The 4394-nt window shown below is 42.3% G+C and overlaps 1 pseudogene; it reads right to left on the bottom strand.

Moving 5' to 3' along the window:
• Positions 1-3336: 3336 nt before the first annotated feature.
• Positions 3337-3791, bottom strand: LOC148015485 (putative pyridoxal 5'-phosphate synthase subunit PDX1; annotated as a pseudogene).
• Between the last annotated feature and the right edge of the window lie 603 nt (positions 3792-4394).

The raw sequence follows: 4394 nt of genomic DNA, 5'->3' as shown, positions 1-4394 counted from the left end.
ATGTCATAGTTAAGCTAGTTCATTGGCTTCCTCGTCAGAGATGAGTCACATGTGTTCATGTAGGAGATTGTCATAGTGCTCTTCAAGATGTTCTTGGTCTTCCCAGGATAGGGGATATGGCAAGTATTCTTCAAGCTGCTCCCTAGGGAATGTGCCCATGTCTGCCAGGACGTAGACATGTGCGAACACTTTGAGCTTAGCATCCAACTCAGTTAAGCATTCTGCGACACTTCTATGTTCAATGAGGGCTTGATCGATTGCTATCTCATGCAAGGTTCTAGGAGTTTTCCTAGACTTTAGCATGACTCCAGGCTCAGGCCTAGATGAGCAAGATTGGTCAACTCTAGGATTTCTTATGTCCTCGAGGTTTCCATGTTTCTCCTAAGCCTTTGTTGTTATTGCTTCATAGTTCTCCTTGGATATGATTGGTATAGATTTGTCACGCTATTGTGATAGTGTTGTATCCACTCTTGATTGGTCAATGCAAGTTCTGTTATCGGTGGATTGAGTGGTGCAAGAAACCGCTGATGGTGATGGTCTCTTTGACTTAGCAGAACACATGAACGTTTTTGAGGTTTCACCACTTTTACGGGAGATGGCAATGGGTTCCTTAGTGGGTGGACTTGATGCTTTATTCCCAAGTTATTCTGTGCTCTTGGACTCAATGTTCTTGGCATCCACATCCACTTGTAACTGCCATTGTGTTAATTGTGTTCTCCTCTTGTTCGTGGGCAATGAAGGTGTCTTTCTCAAAGACTCAGGACCCTAAACTAGGTCAGCCATTGATGTGCTTGGTTGGGCCTTAGCACTCTCTTTCTCTGGTGTATTCTCATGGGACTTAGCTGCTACTATTAGTAGATTGCAATGTCAGGTACTCAGGAATATCAGAAGTGGTTGTGCCTTTTGTTACCTTTTGAGCATTCACTTGTGTAGATCGAGCCTAGTTGATCTAGTCACATTAGATTGCACAGGCATATCCCTGGGCCGAGAGCTACAGGTGGTGTCATGTCCCACCTCTTGGACATTTGAAAGCTTTGATGGAGATAGAGATTGGGATTGAGCAGCTGCACTTCACAACTGTTGTTGTGCTTCCTGTGTCCGATTAGGGAAAGAGGGTGTAGGAGACTTGGGACTCCTAAGTGGCTTTGACACTTGGCTGGACTCCTAAGTGGCTTTGACACTGGCTGGAAGATTTGCTCAGCTGTTAGATGATTCTGCAATTTGCTTTATTGAGCATTTAACCTTGCCATGAGCAATGTTGTGCCTATGATGCCTATTATCCTCTTGGGAAATCAAAGGATCCTTGAGCACTAGTGGCTTTTGTGTACCCTCAATGATTACATCTAATATCTGCTTGTCAAGCACACTAGGTTGAGGATCTACCCTTCGAATAGTCCCGTTTGGTTTCTTGATTTCAATCGTGAGGGGCTCGGTCACTCCAATGTTTTTGACTCGAGACTTGGTTTTTCATTTCAATTTCCTCCTGCACTTCTTTGCTCTTGATATGATCTGGCTTTCAACTGACAGAGGTGGTTTAGTGTTGAGAAACACGGATCTAGAACTATGCTAGCTATGGCGGACGAAGGTCATACACATAAACCATGACCGAGATAAAGAATTGTAACTCAAGTGAATTAGGTTCCAAGATAGATTAACTTGGACTCATAAACACAATCTTGAGTGTCACAAAACGATGATAGCTTACCTTGAAAATAGAGCCAAGTACATGCTTATATAGCTTTTGGATGGTTCCACTCTTCCTCACTATGCTTATGGGATTTAGGATATCTCTTCCTAGAGCATCCTGGAGCATACAACTTTTGTAATCTCTCTTATACAAAGCCTCTTCTAGGCATACATCATTTGATTTCTCAACACCCCCCCTCAAATGATGAGTCCCTAGACTTGCTGGCTTTTGCCCCCCCTACATGATAACATGGCCCGGAAGACTAGCTCATAGGCAGCCTAGTCAAGTTAAAGCTTGAGACTTTACATCTTGGCAAGGGTTTTACAGATCAAATCCACTAAGGAAAACATATTCCTTAAAACAATTTGTCATAGTTGTTGATGGTAACAGAAGTATCTTTTTCTTCTTCTTCATTCATGACTTGATTTTGGTGGTGGTTATTCTGCATCTGCTATGCTCTTTTCTTGTGGAAGCATTCACTGGAAATATGGCCAGTTTTACCGCAATAATGACATGTCATCCGATTCCTGTTGTCGGTGTTGAATCCTCGACCTCTTCCTTTGGGTCTAGTAGCTCCTCTAGTGTATAAGAGGTTTTCCCTTGGGCTAGTTTCTTTTACATCTTTGCTTTTAAACTTGCTTTCTTCATCAAGCAGTGAGTGCTCAATATCTTTGAGTGAGACACTCGGAACATTACTTAGAGTGGACACAAGGTTCTCATATGGATCCTTGTTTATACTTGCAAGCAGTACAGCTATTGCTTCATCTTCTTCAATATTCTTTTTAAGAGATGCAAGCTGAGTTTTTAAACTCTTAAACTTATTAATGTGTATGGTCATAGAAGTGCTGCCTTTGATATCCAGTTTTTAAACTGCATGAGAAGTTTTACCTTTGAATTCTTTGCTTGAGTACCAAACATTCTATCAAGTTCCTCCCAGGTGGTTCTAGCATTTCTAATGCCAGATATATGATGCAACACATCATCGCTTAGTCCCCAGGCAATGATGCCTAGTGCCTTATTATTCATCTTCTTCCATTCTTTGGATTTGAACTGGTCTTCTTCAACAAACCCATCTTCATCATCTTCCTTCTTGTTGTCTGCATCATCTTCAAACAGGTCCCACAAGTCTTTCCGCATAAGATGATACATGGTCTTCTCCTTCCAGGCATGGAAGCCTTCACCATTAAACTTTGCTATATGTTCTACTTCAGTCATCTTAGTAGGAGGTCTTACCATGAGAACTCTCGGGTAGTGTCTATCCTTTTACAATAAACTAGAGATTTATAAGGATTTTAATCACTGAAGCATAAACTCACTTTTGAGATCAAGATTATGACTAGAACAATAGGCCTTTTTCAATGCAAATAAATTTCAGTCCAAAATAGTTTAGTGTGAAAAGAGGTTCAATAGAGAGGGTGTGAATAGGTGTGAAATAGGTTTTTTTTGATTTTGTGAGCCTTAGGATAAGGTTAAGAACAAATGACGAATTGCAGGCGTCGCTTCTCTGTGGCTCGCAATTGATCTGATAGCGCGATTGATCTGATGGCATCTTTCGATCTGTTGATACCGACTGTGATGAGGGCTTCCCTTTCAGGCTTCAGCAGGCTCCACAGTTCGTGACTAGCTGAGATTGAACGACATGCTTCTTGTCATTCTTCAGAATGGACGTGCCTCACAGCTTCTACAACATTACCAGTGCCAGCTTCACCTTTTGTTCTGATCATGGCTGCACCCTCTGCTATTCTTCGCAAAGCCTCTCCCAAGTTTCGACATCCACAGACAAAAGGAATACAAAAATTGTGCTTGTTTATGTGGTTAACATCATCTGCAGGTGTCAATCACTTCGCTTTCATCGATGTAATCAACACCAATAGCCTCAAGTATCTGGGCTTCAACAAAAATGCCCAATCCTTGCTTTTGCCATAACAGGGATAGTGACTGCATTCTTGATTTCCTTGATCAGGCCGGGGTCACTCATTCTCGCAACTCCACCTTCAGCCCTTATATCAGCTGGTACACTCTCTTGCGCACGTCCCTCACCACCTCTCTGTGGTCTGCTCTGCTTTTTAGATTACCGGGACTGATTCCACTCGCAAATGGCAAACAATGGAGTTGTTGCCGTGTATGGGAATGGGCCTATTTCAGACCCGAAGAAATCATCCTATGCCGTCAAGGTGGGCCTTGCTCAAATTCTCAGAGGAGGTGTCATCATGGATGTGGTGAATGCGGAGCAAGCACGCATTGCTGAGGAGGCTGGGGCCACTGTGAGGACCAAAAAATGACGTAGTAGAAGTAGAAGAGAGAATGGGTGTGGCTAGACATAGCTCACCATGGCTCTGATACCATGTTGAGAAACACATATCTAGAACTATGCTAGCTATGGTGGACGAAGGTCATACCCAGATAAAGAATTGTAACTCAAGTGAATTAGGTTCCAAGATAGATTAACTTGGACTCATAAACACAATCTTGAGTGTCACAAAATGATGATAGCTTACCTTGAAAATAGAGCCAAGTACATGCTTATATAGCTTTTGGATGGTTCCACTCTTCCTCATTGTGCTTATGGGATTTAGGATATCTCTTCCTAGAGCATCCTGGAGCATACAACTTTTGTAATCTCTTTTATACAAAGCCTCTTCTAGGCATACATCATTTGATTTCTCAACATTTAGCCGGGGTTTTGGCACCCAAATCCATTGGTTAC

This window comes from Lygodium microphyllum, chromosome 24, assembly GCF_053477565.2.
Source record: "Lygodium microphyllum isolate KBCC chromosome 24, Lygodium_microphyllum_v1.1.10, whole genome shotgun sequence".
Classification (NCBI taxonomy): Eukaryota; Viridiplantae; Streptophyta; class Polypodiopsida; order Schizaeales; family Lygodiaceae; genus Lygodium; species Lygodium microphyllum.
Note: the sequence above shows the minus strand (reverse complement) of the source record. Positions and strands in the feature narration are given on the sequence as shown.